At 33.9% G+C, this 18130-nt stretch overlaps 1 pseudogene; it reads right to left on the minus strand.

The window, feature by feature from the left end:
• Window positions 1-11687: 11687 nt before the first annotated feature.
• Window positions 11688-17305, minus strand: LOC141834101 (ABC transporter C family member 8-like; annotated as a pseudogene).
• Between the last annotated feature and the right edge of the window lie 825 nt (window positions 17306-18130).

Here is an 18130-nt window from a genome sequence, read left to right on the forward strand (position 1 = left end):
TCCAACAAAAAGAAATTATCGATGAGAATTCGTGAGACATGGCTCCTTTTACACGGCTCCTTCTTTCTCAGTTAAATATAATAATTCATGAAATGTTAAATGCACGTCCACAATTATATATTGTTATGATTTTTTAAAAAATAATTACTGAATCAAATATTTAATTTTATGTGATGAATAATATTTTTTGATATTGAATTTTAGGGAGTCGACAAAATAGAATATGTGATGTTAGAGAAGTATATATTTAGTACTATTTAATTAATTTTTAATGAAAATGTAAAAGATAAATTCTAAAAATATCACTTAATAATAGACATCTTTTTAAAGGCAGGCTACTGCCTTACAAATTTGAGACTCCCGACAAAACTATAGAGAGCTTTTTTCACATGTAAATGTTTTTTATATTCTAATTGTGTACATCACGAAAGATGAAATATATATAAATCATTTATGTACCATTTGTCTAATTTCGATTGATGTGATGTCCCTCATGTATCATCATTTTCATCTTCTCTTTTATATTCAAAGTGTTAAATTTTCTAACTCCTCCAGCTCATTCTTTTCTTCTTCTCTTACTTTCTTGGAGTTGCACGCCCTCTCTTCTTAAAAAAAAAATTATTATTTTTTATTATTGCTTTCTATTCTTCCTCTATGTTTCATATGGTATCAGAGTAAAACATGTATTTTTTATAATTATTATAATATAAATAATATAGTATTTTAAAAATAAATAATTAAAATGCACTTAATATAATTTAATATATATTTTTTAAAATACAATTTCTTGAAAACACTTACATTCTACTTAGTTATTTTTTCTAAGATAAAAACTATATACTTAAGGACTATATGTGAAGAATTTGCTTTTTAATTTATGATTTTTTTATAAAAAAATTGTTAATGCATAATAAATTATTATTTAGTTTTAAGTATTTACACGTTGATAAAGAATTATTCTAAGGTTCATAATATATAATTATCAAGAATTGAGATCAATATTTTTTAAAAAAAATTATTGCACTGATGTTCATAGCTATCTTTTATCTTTTTAATTACAATGAAAGAGATCCTTTTATATGATGTAATATATAAAATATTATTTGTGTTATATATATTTTGACGTTAAGATGACTTTTAAAGAATGAATAAAAGAAATATAACTAATTGACAATTGATGTGATAGTGATAAATTATAAGATGTATATGCCAAATAATAAAAAGATACAAGTATTATTTATATATATATAATAATTTTTATAATAATTTAAATATAAATAATAAATTATTTTCATAAAAATAAATAAATGCACTTAATATAATTAAATAGATGATTTTTAAAGTGAAAGTATCCACTTCAACTTTTTTAAAAAATAGCAAAAGCACTTGCATTCTATTTAATTATTTTTTATCAAAATTAAAACATATATTATTAGTTAAGAAATGAATTTTATCTAGAAAATTTTATTTTATTATAATTTATGTAGCTATAGTTATAGTAAAATAAATAAAGTGTTTTACTAAGTATGAATGGGCCAGTAGAGTTGTGCAAAATTCTTATTTTTTAACTTTTAAAAATAATAAGATTAAAATTTTTTGCATCATAAATTATTACATAGATTTAAATATTAACAATTCCTTCAGATTTAATAGATTAAATAATTAGTTTCTAGCGTTCATAATATTAGCTGTTGAGGATTCTTGTGATGTTGACTCACGGTGTGAAAATTAATTTATTAATTTCTAGTGGCAACACGATGAGAAAAAAAATATTAGTCTTAATGTATTCTAATAATTTAAAGCTAAACACTCTTTTATTTATGTTGATGGGAATCTGGACCGTTCAATCACAATTTTCATAATCATCCATTCTCGAGATCACCAAGAAAAGTGAAGATCGAGATCGAAGAAGAGTGAAGATAAGAGCGTGGGAAATGTAGTCCACAACATCAAACGTGGCTCATACGGAACTTCAATTTCTTTCTACGTTTGTTTATAGAATTAATTACCGTACGTGGTCCTGTGACACTAAAAACAGACATACGTCTTGGGACGAGGTTCAATTAATTATTATAATAGATACAAGATAACATTGAATTAATTATTATAGAATATATATTATTATAATAGATAAAAGAATGGAATTTTAATGAAATTGAAAAAAAAATATTCTCTTATTAATTATAATTTTATGATTTATCTCTATAGATGATTATCAAATTTATCGTATAAAATTATAAAGTAATAAATTTTATTTTTTAAATAAATATAAGAAGAAGATGAGAGCATCCAATCGAAACCTTTAATTAGTTGGGAGTAATTTTGCATTGAAAAATTATTTTTTAAAAAAATTAAAATTATTGATAGTAAAGAAATATAAAATATATTATATATATAATGAAAAATATAAATAAAGAATGAGAATTTATAAAAAGAAGTACTTTTGATGTGGTGTTTAAATAAAGAATGAGCTAGAATTATTGATAGTCCATAAAAAAAAATTTTATAATAGTTTTCTCATGATTGAAGATCCTTTTGTTACGAGTGTGCTGTTCTCCTTATTCTCGTCCACGTGGACCATGTCTTTTAATTTCTAGTATTTACGCGAGAGGTGAAGAGTGGTTTGTCAGTGGAATTCAAATCGAATTCTAATTATTTTATATAATTTTAATTTAAAGATATTTAAATTAAGTATTTCGAATTTTAATTCAGTTATATTAAATTTAACTTGAATTTTATTTTTATTTCGAGTTGATAGTATAAAATAACCCTTTCTTCTCCACGTGCTAATTAAATCGATGAGATATCCAAGTTGAATTTGTATAACTGGCGAACGGAGATGGCATGGTAATCACAGCCAGTGGTCTTAGTTGGCGGGCTGTTATTGTCTGTCTTTTTACGTAGTAATGTGGATGTGGACATGAATGACGATGTAATAATAAGAAGAAGAAAAGACATGAAGAACGAGCTAGTCGCTAGGTGCTTTAATTAAACTCGATGGACTTGGCCTTGTTGATTCAGGTAATTAAAGAGATTGATTATTGAGCAAACAGCCGACGATAATTTCGACCACCCACAAGACAACCGATTTGGACGTGAACGTACGTACGCTAGCTAGCGAATGAGAACTTAGAAGTAGGGGACGACGATCGAGATTTTTCACAAGAAACAATTAATTAATTACATGAAACGTTGAGATAATGCAGGCATGCATGCAGTTTAATTTGATCTCCAGGCATATATAAGAGAGTTAATTGGCTTTCAGCATCTAATTAATTAAACTAAGGTTTGAATATTGATTAAAACCAAGATAGATTTGAATCATTAAAATGACATGACATTACATGAAATCATAGATTCACAAGTTGCATTTGCAGATGAAAGTTAGTTATAGCTGTGAAATAATTAATTTCTAAGCGACAACATGAATGAATCGTAACCAACACTTTCTCGATTTACCTTCTCACAGATGATCATGAGGCCGACCTGTGGGGCCGCTAAGGTGGCGGATCCACCTTTAGCAAATAGATTCACAAGTTGCATTTGCAGATGAAAGTTATAGCTGTGAAATAATTTCTAAGCGACAACATGAATGAACCAACACATTTAGGAGACAGCCTCTTAGAGTCATTCTACTGTTACAAATTAGATACATTGTTCGACTAATCAAGACTTCAAGTAAAAAATTGAAGATAAGGTTTAAGTACAAAACGGAGGCTGATGAATCAGCAATTCTATGACTCGAATGAATATGAAGGAAAACTCAAATCTCACAGGATGAATAACAAATTAAACTAAATATACATTTTGTGTACTTTACATTAAAAAAATGCACTAGGATAGAACAGGTAAATCCCATTTTGTACTAAACTTCAATCGATAGAGCTTTCTCGTAGTCTTTCTCCTGTGCATAAAAAGTAACCTCCTTCAGATGACAATGCAGTGGAACTTATCCATGCTTTTGAAATTTAACAACGATAATAACAAGTCTTATTCTACTAGGTAGGTGAGATCCATTAAAAAAATTATTTACATATAAAAAATTTGACATTTAAAATAAGTGGCAATATAAGATCCCAACAATAACAACAACAACCAAGTCTTATTCTATTATATGGGATCGATTATATAAATCCTTCTATGTCATTGTGTTTTATCCTCTATTATATTTTTATTTATATTTAAATAAAATTTTATTTTATTATTACTAATCAAACCTTTTATAGTCTTTCCCTTCCTCGTTTGATGTGCATATTTGTCATAATTTCACATCGCATAATTGAAGCATCTATTGATCGTCTACATACATGTTTATATCATCTTAAACGTGTCTCCCTAAGTTTTTTCTTAATAGGTGTAACCCCGATTTTTTCTCTAATATTTTCATTTCTTATCTTATTCATCCTTATATGCCCGCACATCTACTTTAACATCCTCATCTATGTAATTTTCATCTTCTACTCATGTACTGAAGATATAACACAATATTTAACTCCATATAACATAGTAAGTTTAACTGTCATTTTATAAAATTTTCCTTTAAATTTTAGAAGTACTCTACAATCACAAAAAATACATGACGTTTTCTTTTATTTTAATCATCTGACTTATATTCTATGTAAGACATCTCTTTCAATTCTTCTATCCTTTTGTAGAAATGATCTTAAATACTCACTACAATAATATTCATGATTAGCAATAGAATTTTTCATCGCTAATCAATCGCTAAACGGTGTTAACGATCGATTAGCGATGGAATTTCTCATCTCTAAATTTTTGATCGCTAACGTCATTTAGCGATGAAATTAAATTTTTGTCACTAATTAATGTTCGAATTAAATTTTCATCACTAAATTTAGCCATAGAATATTAAATTTTCGTCGTTATTATTCTGATCTAGTGACAGATGTTTAATTCCGTTACTAACTTTAGCAACGGATTAAACTTTTCATCGCTAATTAGTGATGAAATTTAAAATTTCCTTCGCTAATACTTGGTAAAATTTCTAGCTTCTTTCCATTTATCGTAGTTCTCTGTTTACATTTTCATAAATAACCATAAACCATCACAGGAGATGGTTTTGACAATACATACAATTTAATAACTTAAATAAACAACACTATAACTTAATAATTCAATCACAACATATCAAGCATAATATCTTAAACAACTTAACAAATTCAATATCAATCCAATCACAAACTAATTCAACAACTTAACAAATTCAATATATTAAACAATCCAATCACGATACAAGTTAAACCAATACAACAACTTAACAATTTCAATATCTTAAATCAATCCAATCACAACATATCAAGCATAACAAATGAATACATTCAATATCAAATATCTCAAGTTAAACTAATTAAATCACAATACAAATAATACAATGATAAATATCAAATATTTGAATACAATGATAGTATATCAAATATCTCAATACAATCATAATCTATGAAATATCCAAAATATCTAACTAGAAGTATCGAATCCTGTATAAAAAATATAATAAGATAGGTTAGTAATAAATCAATGATATATATCTATTATGAAAATTAATAAATTTAATTTGCATGTTCACGAGTGATAATTAAACAAAAAAAGAAAAGTTAAAAATATTAGCATACTTATAGCTACTGATCAGGGTCCTGATGGTCGTGAGGGTCCTGAGTCTCCTGCGAGTCAAAGTCATGCGACGACTGCAGCATTTGACTCATGTCAGCCATGAATTCATGCATTTCTCGTGCAATTTCCTCGTATCACAATTGAGCTTGACAAGACTCTTGAAATGTCACCTCTAATGTATAACAAGCCTTTGAAAAATTGATTTGTTGCTTCATTTTGATGTAATTCAGATCTGTTAATCAATCCTTTTAATTTCACTCGTGATTTTGTAGTGTCTTTAGTTCTTCTAGAAACATTCATCACTGTATTAAAGATATTATCAAAAATTTTTTTTGACATGCATCATATCTAAATTATATATATCGAATCAATAAATATTTTCAATATAACAGCTCCCAGAAAATGCTTCTTTTCTTCCAACCACATTTGCACATCCTAACAATGTATTTATTTATCTCATCAGAATTAGGATCATATACGGGTAGGAATTCATAACTGTCTATTTGGTCAATGATTTCTGCACCTGACTTCATTGTTGGCGGTAGTTTTTTTACTACAATATTCTTTAGAAAATTTCTCTTATTTCTCCTGAAAGGGTATCCAACTGGTAAAAATTTATGGTGATTATCAAACCAAAATACCTTCCCACTGTATGGTAATGAAAATGCATCAGACTCTGTCATGCAATATGGACATGCTAACTTACCAACTGTGCATCATCCGACAATATTGAGTATGCTGAAAAATCACTAATTGTCCATAATAAGACAACATGCAAGGTATTGGTTTTACTTGCAACATCATAAGTCTCTGATCCTACATTCCTTAATTCATTCAACTTCAGCAATCAGAGGTTGCAAGAAAATATCTATTTCTCTTTCGGATTCGTTGGACCTGGAAGAAGCACAGTCAAAAATATAAATTCATTTTTCATGCACATCCATGATGGTAAATTATAGGGTATTAATATAACTGATCAAGATGAATATTGTTGTCCTAACTAACCAAATGGTTGAAATCCATCTACAGAAAGTCTCAATCTCACATTACGTGATTCCATCGCAAAGGTGTAAAATATTATATCAAGATGTTTCCATGTAGGGGAGTCACAAGGATAACACATTATACCTCCTTCGTGCACATGCTCATGATGTCACCTCATATGGCTAGCTATCGTGACAGATGCATACAAGCGTTGAAATCTAGCAGTTAATGGTAATACATAACCTTTCATGCAATTTTTTCTTTTTCTTCCTTGGTATGCGATTACGATGCTTATAGTGAGGGTGAGTACAGATTCTGCATTCAATCAGTTCATTGTCTTCATTCCAATATATCATGCAGTTATTTATACAACAATCAATCTTCTCTACAGCAAACCTAAATCCCTCATCAATTTCTTTGTACTATAGAAACTATCAGTCATTTGGTGATCAACAGGAAGCAACTCTGACATCAATTGACAAATATCATTGTAATATCATTCTGAGAAATGATGATCTACCTTGATGTTTAATAACCTTGCAATAGCTGATAGTTAAGAATGACCAGATGGAATACCTTCCCACACTTCTCTTTCATTAACCTTTAACATGTCATATAGTTGTTGAACTTCAGGTGTTGTTATGTCATCTACATTGGATGGATCAACTGCATTCATCATGTCATAAACCATTGATTACATCACATTCTCATTAGATGTTAATTTTCCTAAAGAGTTGTGCCAAATGAAGAAGCAGCCGAAGTACCAATTGGATCAAACATATAAGGCTCCCTGTAACAACATCAATTTTAGTAGTTTGGAATAAAATCATTTCTACATATATATACTTTCACGATATCCTCATCACAGAAAGCTTTATTTTTACATTTGCAATAATTACACGGACAACGTAACTCTACACCATTCATGTATTCTTGATGACTCTTAGCAAAATTCACAAACTCTTCAACTCCAACATAATATTCAGCTCAGATAAATTCATTTTCTAATCTATTATACATCCAAGCTTTATTCATATACCTTGTAACTTTATATAATAATAAATATTGAATAGAAATAATATGTAAAACTAAACATGCATATAAATAGAAATTTCAATTGTAAATCTAACAAATGATAGTTATATATAATTGACCTAATTAATTATATATTTGATCAATATTTTCAATTCAGTTAAGAATCAAAATATATTTGATTACTAAATATATATATATATATATATATATATATATATATATATATATATATATATATATATATATATATATATATATATATATATATATATATATATATAGTGTTATATTTATATACTGTTGATATTTAATGTTTAGAAAGGAATAAAAGATCATTCTAAATAGCTATATAATTATTTACTGTTGATATTTAATGTAAAAAAATTATTCTATTCATAAGTTCTGCTTCGGCATCATACTAGCATATATATATTTTAGATTTGCTTTGGTATCGCACTAGCATCCTGAAAAGGTAGGTATTTTACAAAACTATATCTTTCTTGAGTTTGACCTTCATTGTATTTAGTATACTATTGTCATGACAAATTGCTTATCTGACAAATTATGAGAATGAGCTAAAATAAGGTTTAGTATTATAGATTCAAGTTCCAGTTTCAGTTCCAAAATAAAGATTCAATGTTGTAGATTCAAGATACAGTTCCAATTTCAATTTTAATTCTAGTTTCATGTTGCAATTATTAACTAGCCTTTTATGTATATCATCTAAGCTTCATACACTAGTAAATCCTTGTGATCATAAAATATTACACTAGCAGTATTTGACAAATTCCAATCAAATAAACTTCTAGTTATAAAAAATATACAGTTCTATTATATATTTATCAGTGAATTCTATTTTTCATGCAATTGGAATCAATATAATTACAAATGTATGAATCTGGGTGCCAAAACTTCTATATCTTGCTTTTGCTTCTTTAATTAGCCTACATGTAAAAGTGAAATCGTAAAATGCAAGTTCAATGATTTATCACAGTATCAAAAGTGCAACTATGAAAGCACAACTCAAATCGGAGCTGGCAAACTCGGTCAAGCTGAGCCCTTGGCCGGTGAGCTCGATCGGGCCGAGCCTAGGGTCGGCAAGCTCTACCGAGCCCAGCCCAGGGCTGGCTGAGCCTGTGGCTGGCCGAGGACGCTGCAGGAGGCAGCGAGCTCGACCGGGCTAGCTCGTGGTCGGCCGAGGACGCTGCAGGAGGCGAGCTCGATCGAGCTAGCCTATGGCCGACCAAGCCCGTGGCCAATTGAGCCCGTGGTCGTGCCGAGCCCTTGGTATGATCGGAGCCATGGACGTGCAAAGCCCGTGGTCGTGCTGAGACCGTGGTCGTGCCGAGATCGTGGTTGCCGACGTCTAGATCTAAAAAACCAAGCTTACTGTCAGGAGGAAAGTTGGGAGTAGAATTCGTCGGGAGGGGAGGAGAGATCGCGAGATCGGGAGCTGGATCTTGATCACTACAGAAGAAAAGAGATCAATCACACGCGAGAAAAAGAAAAAAGTCAAAAACCCTAAAATTGAAATATTAGCGATGAAATATTAATTTCGTCACTAATTTAGCAACAGAAATAATAATCCATTGCTAAAATAGTGATGGAATTAATATCCTGTCGCTAAGTATTATTTCCATCGTTAATTTCGTTGCTAATTCATGACTTTCTTGTAGTGACTTAAAATTCTAAGTTACAGATAACTCATCATCTCCCATCTTAACAATTTATCTCATACGTCTAATATTACTAAATTTAAATTTTATATATTTTATTTTTAATCTATTAAGTTTAAAACCTTTCACTTTTAACATTTTCAGTCAAGATTCGAGTTTAACATTTACTCCTTCACGTGTCACATCCACCAAACAATATCATCTACAAATAACATATACTGTAGTACCATATCTTGAATATATCTAGTAAGTTCGTTCATGATTAGTGTAAAAAGATAGGGATTTAAAATTGATCCTTGATATAATTCAATCTTTATGGGGAATATTTCAATTAATCTACTTAAAGTCTTCACTATTGTCATTACATTTTAATATATATCCCTAATTAGTTCAATATACGTTATGCTAACACCCTCTTTTTTTTTAATTCTCTATATAGTTTTTTTGAGAATTTATCATAAGCTTTTTCTATGTCGACGAATACCATATGTAAGTCTTATTTTTGTTCTCGATACTTTTCAATTTGTTATTTGAGAAAATGTATAAGTTTTATTGTCGACCTTTCAAACATAAATCTAAATTAATTTTTAGTCACCGTGGCCTCTTTTCTTAATTTTTTTCTATTACTCTTTGCCCAAGATTCCACTATAAAAATTTAGGTGTTTTATGATGAATTTATGAAAAAAAATCATCACAAAACTATTTAGCTACGAAATTGGTGATGAAAATATTTTCGTGGGTAATAGCTCGTCATCAAATTCTACAATGAAAAAATATTTATTCATCACCAATTTAGCTGGCAATTCAATTTTAGCCGTCAAATTTGTTGCAACTTTGCAACGAAAACTATTTTCGTCGTAAAATTCAATAATCGTTAATCTGCGATGAAATATATTTTTCGTCACAAACTCTGCGACACAAATATATTTTCGTCGCCAATTAGGAATGAAAAATTATTTGTTGCAGATTGCCAACCAATTGAAAAATGGGCGAGATTTGGCGACAAAACCTATTTTCGTCGCCAATTTAATGATGAAACCCTATTTTTGTCATCAATTTGGCGACGAAAATAGATTTTCATCGTCAAAGTTTTAATATATACAATGTTTTACGATAATTTTGCGAGAGTTATAATCTTATCTCCCATTCTACTTACTTTTACTAGTTTATCCTTTAAGCGAATTCTTGACAATAAATCTACTTTATTTCTAATTATTTTACTCTTTTCTATATACTAGAATTTAAAACTTAAATTCTTTATCATCTTTATCTTCTCTTCTATCTATTTTATCTCTTATACACACAAATATTAATTTTTTATTAATCATCATATCTACTACTTCTATTATTTTACCAATGAGTATTCCTAAATTACATATTCCAAATCTTAGACAATTAGATTATCTATAATTTTTTATTCTTACTTAATATATAGTGTAAAATCTCATATTTAACATTACATGTGAATTCTCATTAAGATGTAGCGATCCTTATCAATTGTATATGTTATAGTCGAACTCTGTAATGCATTCTTTAGAGCATTGGTGGGGTTACAAGATACTAAAAAGACAAATTGTATATATGCATGAAATCAGGCAACTCTTGTTGCAACATCCTGATTCATGAACTGCATAGGAACCTATCATCAGGGAAGTTTTTGCCTAGTAAGACTTTATTCTCTAGCTTTTGTCTCCAAATAGAAAATCAAATGACCACTACAGTTTATTAAAACATACCTCAACAAAATTAAAGGTACAAAAATAAGTTCAGTGATGACACAAGGCAAAGCTTTGGACCAGATGGCAATTGCAAACTTGACTGATGATGAATTACCACAAACAAAATTAAGAAGTCCATAAGGAATTATCCTTACAACCTCAACAAGATGAAGGTTTGAAGCACGACTTAAGAGGACAAATGCAAATTCTCCTATCTGCGCTAGAGACAAGCCAACCTGAAAAAGAAAGAAATAAGACAAGCATAATATGACAAAAACAAAAACATAAGAAAGTGAGATTCAGACTCTTACAAGAAGGGAGGTCCTATTATTGTATCCAAATCCTTTCACAACTAGTGTCACCACTAGTGTTTTTACAATAATTACTAGTATTACAGCTGCCAGCAAAATATCTACATGGTTCCACAGGAATTGAACATGTATTAGCATCCCAATGCTAGCAAGAAAAAGAGCTGCAAAGAAGTTACAAATGGGAAAGAAAGAAAGAACCATAAGTGAGACGATATTGAAGAAAATGTTAGGAGAAAATATTGAAGAAAATATTAAGACAATATTGAAGAAAATATTGCAACAATGAAGCAATAATAGGAGAAATGATAAAATAAATGAGGAACTTCCTGAACCTTAGAAGTAATTATATCTATATTTGTAGTTTGGGTGTCGGAAGTTGCTCGGTTTATCATCGATGGATTGAACCTAGCAAATTGAAACTCTGGAAACCTTGTGACCGGAAAGAGCTTGGTGTTCATGCTCATCTTCTGCCTCTACTTCATATTCCACCTCAATGGCTTGAAAGTGAATGAGAGGAATCTCTTCTACAGTTGGACCAGTACTCTGCCACAAGCCTAGAGAAGGCAGAGCTCTGGTTCTCAATCAGTCTCCAAGGCTCATCATACTCCACCATTTTGCCTGTCACAAACATAATGTTAAATACAATCCAGGACAGGAAAAGCAAATCTGAGTTCAGTGCACAAATTGAGCTCCGGTGATACCATAAGAAAGAACCATGACCATGTCACTGTCGACGACGGTTGGAACTCTGTGCGCGATGGTGATAACTGTGCAGTTTGAGAATTCTTCCCTGATGACCCTTTGCAGCACAGCATCAGTTGCAGAGTCTATGGATGCAGTTGCTTCATCCAGCACCAGAATTCGGTTCTTACGGAGGAGAACACGGCCGAGGCAGAAGAGTTGGCGCTGCCCGGCGCTCCAGTTTTGGCCATCATCATTCACTGAGAGGAATCAGGCAAGTGTATACAAGTCTCGATCTTATTTTATTTAGATGAATATGAAATCACACTCACCAGCTGAATCCAGAAGAGTAGGAAGGCTACTGATGGCTGCTTTCAGTTGACATTTTTCTAGAGCCTGCAAATGCCAAATAGAATTTTTTTTTTCAATTTACATTTTTCTTAAGCCTGAAACTACCAAATGATCGTAGTCGATTCCTAGTTTGTTTAGATTGGGAACAAGGCTAACCTCCCAAATTTCCTGATCGGTATAAAGGCCAAGAGGATCCAAGTTGCTTCTGACACTGCCTCTGAAAAGAGTAGCTTCTTGAGGTATTATGCTGAGCTTCATCCTAAGATCCTTTAGGCCTATCGAGCATATGTCAAGTTCGTCAATAAGAATCTTCCCACTGCTAGGATCGACCAAACGAAAAAGAGAACTTATGAGGGTGGTTTTTCCGCTCCCGGTTCTTCCAACAACCCCAATCTTGTTGCCTGCTTTGAAGGCACAAGTGATTCCTTTGAGAACAAGAGGGGCATTTGGATGATATCGCACCTGAACATTGTTGACACTAACTTTATGAACAAAGAGCTCAGTCTTTCACATTGGGATGAAATGACTAAATGGTGTAAGACATCTAACCTTGAGTTCTTGTAAATCTATCCTCCCTTCACTAGGCCATGTAGGTGGAGGCCTCCTCTCATTGATGATCGGAGGCGGCTCAGGTGTGATGTGCATGAACTGCTTTATCCGCTCTACCGATATGACATAGTTTTCAAGATTGGAGTAGAATCGCGTCAAGACGCCTTGGCAACCAGAGAGCGACAAAGCATAGGATAGGCAGAGGCCAGAAAATCCTGAAATATGTCTGAAATAGTTTAGTCATCAAACACAAGATTGGTAAAGCAACAAAAATTAAGGAAAAGATGATAGTTCAAGTACCAGGAGAAATCACTGTTGGAGGAAGCATAACAAGGAAAAGAGATGAAGTAAAAATGGTCAAATTTTGGAGTGCTTCGACTCGCAGTAGCACCCACTCAAGTGTACCCACTGTGTAGTAGAACAACGATGCATCCATATCAATGAGTCGTAGATTAGTTCTGATGAACCTGTCGATCATGCCAAAAGCACGAATTGTGACAGCACCAAGCAATGACTCAGCTGCAGAGTTCATCACCGGTGCCTTGGTTGTTCCATTGATTCTCACAAGCTCCCTTGCTGAAGCCACATAGTACCTCTTGAATGTTACAAGAAGATAGAAATTGCATGATTGGATTGAGAAGTAAAACAATGCTTAAAACTTTGACAGTAGAAGAGTTGGTGGAGAAATACTTGAGCAAAGACCATTATGATCAGTACTGGAATTGCTACGATCACAACTTGCCATGTCACAGATGCCATAATTACGATGATCGTGATGAGTTCAATTGATCCAGCAATGACAAACACAATGGAGTAAGGTATGTCAAAGTCCAAGATGCTCAAATCAGAAGATGAACTCAAAGTAGTAACCAATCAGTGGAGGACACAGTATACATAATATGATACAATTGAGCCCAAAATATGATACAATTGAGCCCAAAAAGTAGCAACTAATCAGTAGAGGACACAGTATACATAATATGATACAATTGAGCCCAAAATATGTATCGTACCCGTGTTAGAATCCTTCCGACAGGAGTTGAGTCGAAGAACAACATAGGAGCTTCAAAGATTGAATCCATGAATGAACGTAAAGAAAGCTTTTGAGGCCTTCAAGCCGTGCTTAGCAGCTACCAAGCTCCTAGAATATGCAAAGAAGCAACTGAGAATGGAGAAAAATGAATAAACTCCTATCAGAATTCCTTTGCTGAGATGCTGCACTTGCACAACAACGGCTAGCCAATAGCTCGAAAGGCTTTGGAAGATCACGAACATCAATTGTAACAAGATCATCAAAAGGAAAAGAGAATAGCCCTTTGATACTTGGAGGTAATCATGGTATGGCTTCCATCCAAGGTCACCTATTTCAGTTTCCTCCTCTTCTGTTAGTTGCACTGCCGAGAAGCCCTTTGTCGAAATTTCAACCTCACTATCCTGTTTTGAAGGCTGATGGGTATTGATCTCTTGATCAACATTCGTGTATTCTGCTTGAGCTTGGTTTTCGAGTTTCGAAGACCCTAACTTGTCGATTGAAGATTGATGGGCATTTACAAGTTTTCCGAAAGCTGCCCCGGCCTTCAGTAGTTCCTCGTAGGTTCCTTCTTGTGCAACTCTTCCATTCTCCATTACCTAGCAAGGAAAACGACATATCGAATAAGATTTAAATTACCATGAGGCAAATCATCCTTCAGAAAGCTGCTTCACCAGAATTCTATCAGTTTCAGTGAGGAACTCGACTTGATGAGTGACTAGAATGACAGTCTTGTGTTTCAAAGCCCACATCACGCAATCCTACAAGTTCTCATTCAAGTTAGTACAAATATTCATAAGATGAATCAAACAAGTTCGCTTATGGCACACTAACTTCTTACATGGAAAAGAATTGCAGCAGTATGAGCATCGACAGCACTGAAGGGATCATCCAGGAGGTAGATATCTGCATCATTGTAGACTGCCCTTGCAAGCTGAATTCTTTGCTTCTGCCCTCCACTCATGTTCAGCCCTCTCTGCCCGATCTCGGTAAGGTCTCCATGATCGAAATTGTCGATGTCCTTATCCAATGCACTGCATTTGATGGCCTTGTCATATAGTGCCCTGTCCATGGCCTTGCCATATAGAATGTTGTCGCGAATTGTCCCACTTTGGATCCAGGATGTCTGCGAAACATACGCAATCGATCCAAAGACCTCGACCTAAAAGGGAAGAATATTGAAAAAGAATTGCTATGAAGTACTGTGTTTCACTGAAAGATCTAATGAAAGCAATTGTTTAGTGACTCACAGATCCTGAAAGTTTAGGAATCTCGCCGAGTATAGCATACAAGAGTGACGATTTTCCAGAACCGACAGGCCCACAAACCGCAATCTTTTCTCCTCTATTGATGCTCAAATTCAGGTTTTTCAATGTTGGAACTGATTCATCCGGCTCCCAGCGAAAAGATCCATTTCGCACTTGGATGCCAAGGCTTGAATCTTGTGCCTGGTTTTTCATGACATCCTCTTCTTTGATCTCATCTTCGAGCAGGAAAGTGTTGATGCGGTCTAATGAAACCTTTGCTTGGATCATCATCGAGAGGACTTCAGGCAGCATTTTTCCCGGTTCCGACATAACTCGGAGTGTTGCCAGGACTGTGAAAATTGTGCTAGCATCCAGAGGAGCAGTTCCCATGGCTGCTGTTCCCGCCAAGATCACAGTCGAAACAATTGTCGGCGACATCCAGTATAACGCAGACCTATAAGCCTTCTTGTTTTGAATCTCCGAAAGCCACTCGAACTCTACGTCTCTCAGGCTCTCGATCATGCTTCTGAAGTGGTGCTCCCATGACTGCAACTTTATGATCTTCATGTTGTTCAGGGCCTCAGATGTAGCCCTCAATCTATCATCCTGAGCCACCATGAACTTGGCTTGGCAATCTTGAAGGAACTTCGCGAAGGGCACGTTCGCAAACCCTAGGATGGACAGAGGGACTAATCCTGGTAGAGCTCCAAGACCCACAGCCCAGAAGATTATTCCCACTGAGAGCAGCAACTGGAGTGGAAGACTCCATGCCATGTGAAACCAGCAAGGGAAGTCCCCGAGCCGGTAAGCATCCACCGCAATGTAGTTCACAACTTCTCCAGCGGAATGCCTTTTCCTTCCATGGCATGAGAGCTTGAGCATTTTCTCAAACACAGCCGCCATCAAAGCCGATCGCATCTTCATGCCCAACCTCCTCGATTCGAAAAACCAGTGCCTTTGAGACAAGGACTCCACCAGCTTCATCACCACCAAGAGACCAACTAGCGTAAGGCCAATCTTGAGCTCTCTCTCTCCTCGAGGTTGTTATACCACACGAATGCATAGAGTAGAATCGGGGAAGCCGAAACTGTTACAGCTTTCAGTAATGCATAAAACCCTGTCACTAAAAGCTCTGTCGAGTAACATTTGAACAGCGATGAAGAAACCAAATTGGTGGCTTTTCCTTTGCTGTGTCTTTGAGCACTCCATACTTGGAAGAATCTGTCGTAAGCTTGTTGAGCAGTGTCTTCGGGATACAAAGGAGGGATGTCGTTGAGTCGCAAAGGTTTGGAGTAACCAAGCTTTAGCAAAGGGTTTAACCATGAGAATGACAAGAGACTAAAAAAACCAGGTTTCCTTGAGCTCTTCCTGCTCAACAGCGGTTGACATAAGTCATGTTCTCCTCCGTGGAGCTCCCTTCGAACGATGAGCTTGATGGAGTAGAACAGAAGTAGCAAGCTCACTGGCCATGATAACAGATCGAGGATTTGAAGGTTTTGGTGATGTCTCAGGAGAAGATTTACATTGTATGCAGAAAATAGAAGCGGAAATGAAGTCCACCACGCCAGGCTTACTTTTTGCACCAGCTTCATGGGTTGGATGATCAAGGAAACTGATAGAGCTATCCAAACTAGACTTCTGATGAAGCAAGAGAACCATTTCCAGTTCATAGACTTGTGTTCTTTGAGAATTAGGGTTCTCAAACCTGCAGTCAAGTATGAAATGCCAGTTAAAGCACAACAAAGGGAGCTGATGAAGGGAGTCCATTCCCTGTGCCTGTTACTGCTGCTCGTGTATTGTCTTCTGAGGCAAAGTACAAGCAGGCACAGGGTGTAAGTGATGAGGAAGACAGTGTTGATCAAGTCTATGATGCTCTTCCCTGTGCACGGGGCTCCCAAATCAAAGCCTTCCTCACAGATCAAGCTGAACCAACCTGCAAAACCAGATTTTTATCTGAACAGATGCACGGAAAGAAGAAAGAATATATAGTTCTAAACAATGGGGAAAAAAAAGGAGAAGAAAGTTGAAAGATTTCAGAGGGAACTATATATCTGAGGATTCAACCTTGCATGTTGTGTGACTGTGAAGAAACCATGCTTCTCAAGATCGCTGAAGAAGGATTTCCTGTGGACTATGGCAAATAAGCTCTGGTTTATCGCAAGAGCGGTGCTTGAGAGAATACAGCATTAAAAAAATGGCTTTTCCTGATTCCAATTGTCTGAAAAGTTTCTGTTCTTTCTTTTTGAACAATCATACACTAATATAACATAAAATTTAACATAATATATTTTATATAATAAATCCCACACTCATACAGTAGAATTCACGTCCATATAATTACTATATTTTTTATATAACATATCATTTTTCTTAATTTTTTTTGATCGCATCCGAAGCACCTGATTTCATTTCTTTATCGGCAAGCTACTTTCCGGAGCATTCAATGCGCACGCTGCTGTAATAACTGAGATGCTACAGCGACGGGAGACTCGAGAAAGTATTCTCTGGACTAGAGTACTCGGCATGCATTCAGCAAGTTCCTGTTCGGAAGAATACATCTTGCATCCCTTTATCACCGTCTCATTCAGAGTCTCCAAGGCAGTATCAAAGTCCTTGACTAAAAAAAAAATCTGATTATTAACAGACTGAGAATGTTAATGATCGTCGTCAATTCAATAATAAAATATTATTTTCATCATTAAATTAGCAGCAATGTAATATTAACTTCGTAGTCAATTTTCTACTGATTTTTTTTATATATAATTTTCCCTTCCCCGCAGCTAACTTTTTCAATTTTTCACTGGCTTGTTAATTCTCCTATCTCTTCTTCTTCAATATCCGATTCCTCTCGCTCCTCACACGATCTTTGCAGCTTCTCTCCCCTCTCCATCAGCAAGGCAATGCCGAGGCAGCATCATTT

This window comes from Curcuma longa, chromosome 8, assembly GCF_044706935.1.
Source record: "Curcuma longa cultivar G26 ecotype Majalengka, Jawa Barat chromosome 8, ITB_CL_G26_1.1, whole genome shotgun sequence".
Classification (NCBI taxonomy): domain Eukaryota; kingdom Viridiplantae; phylum Streptophyta; class Magnoliopsida; order Zingiberales; family Zingiberaceae; genus Curcuma; species Curcuma longa.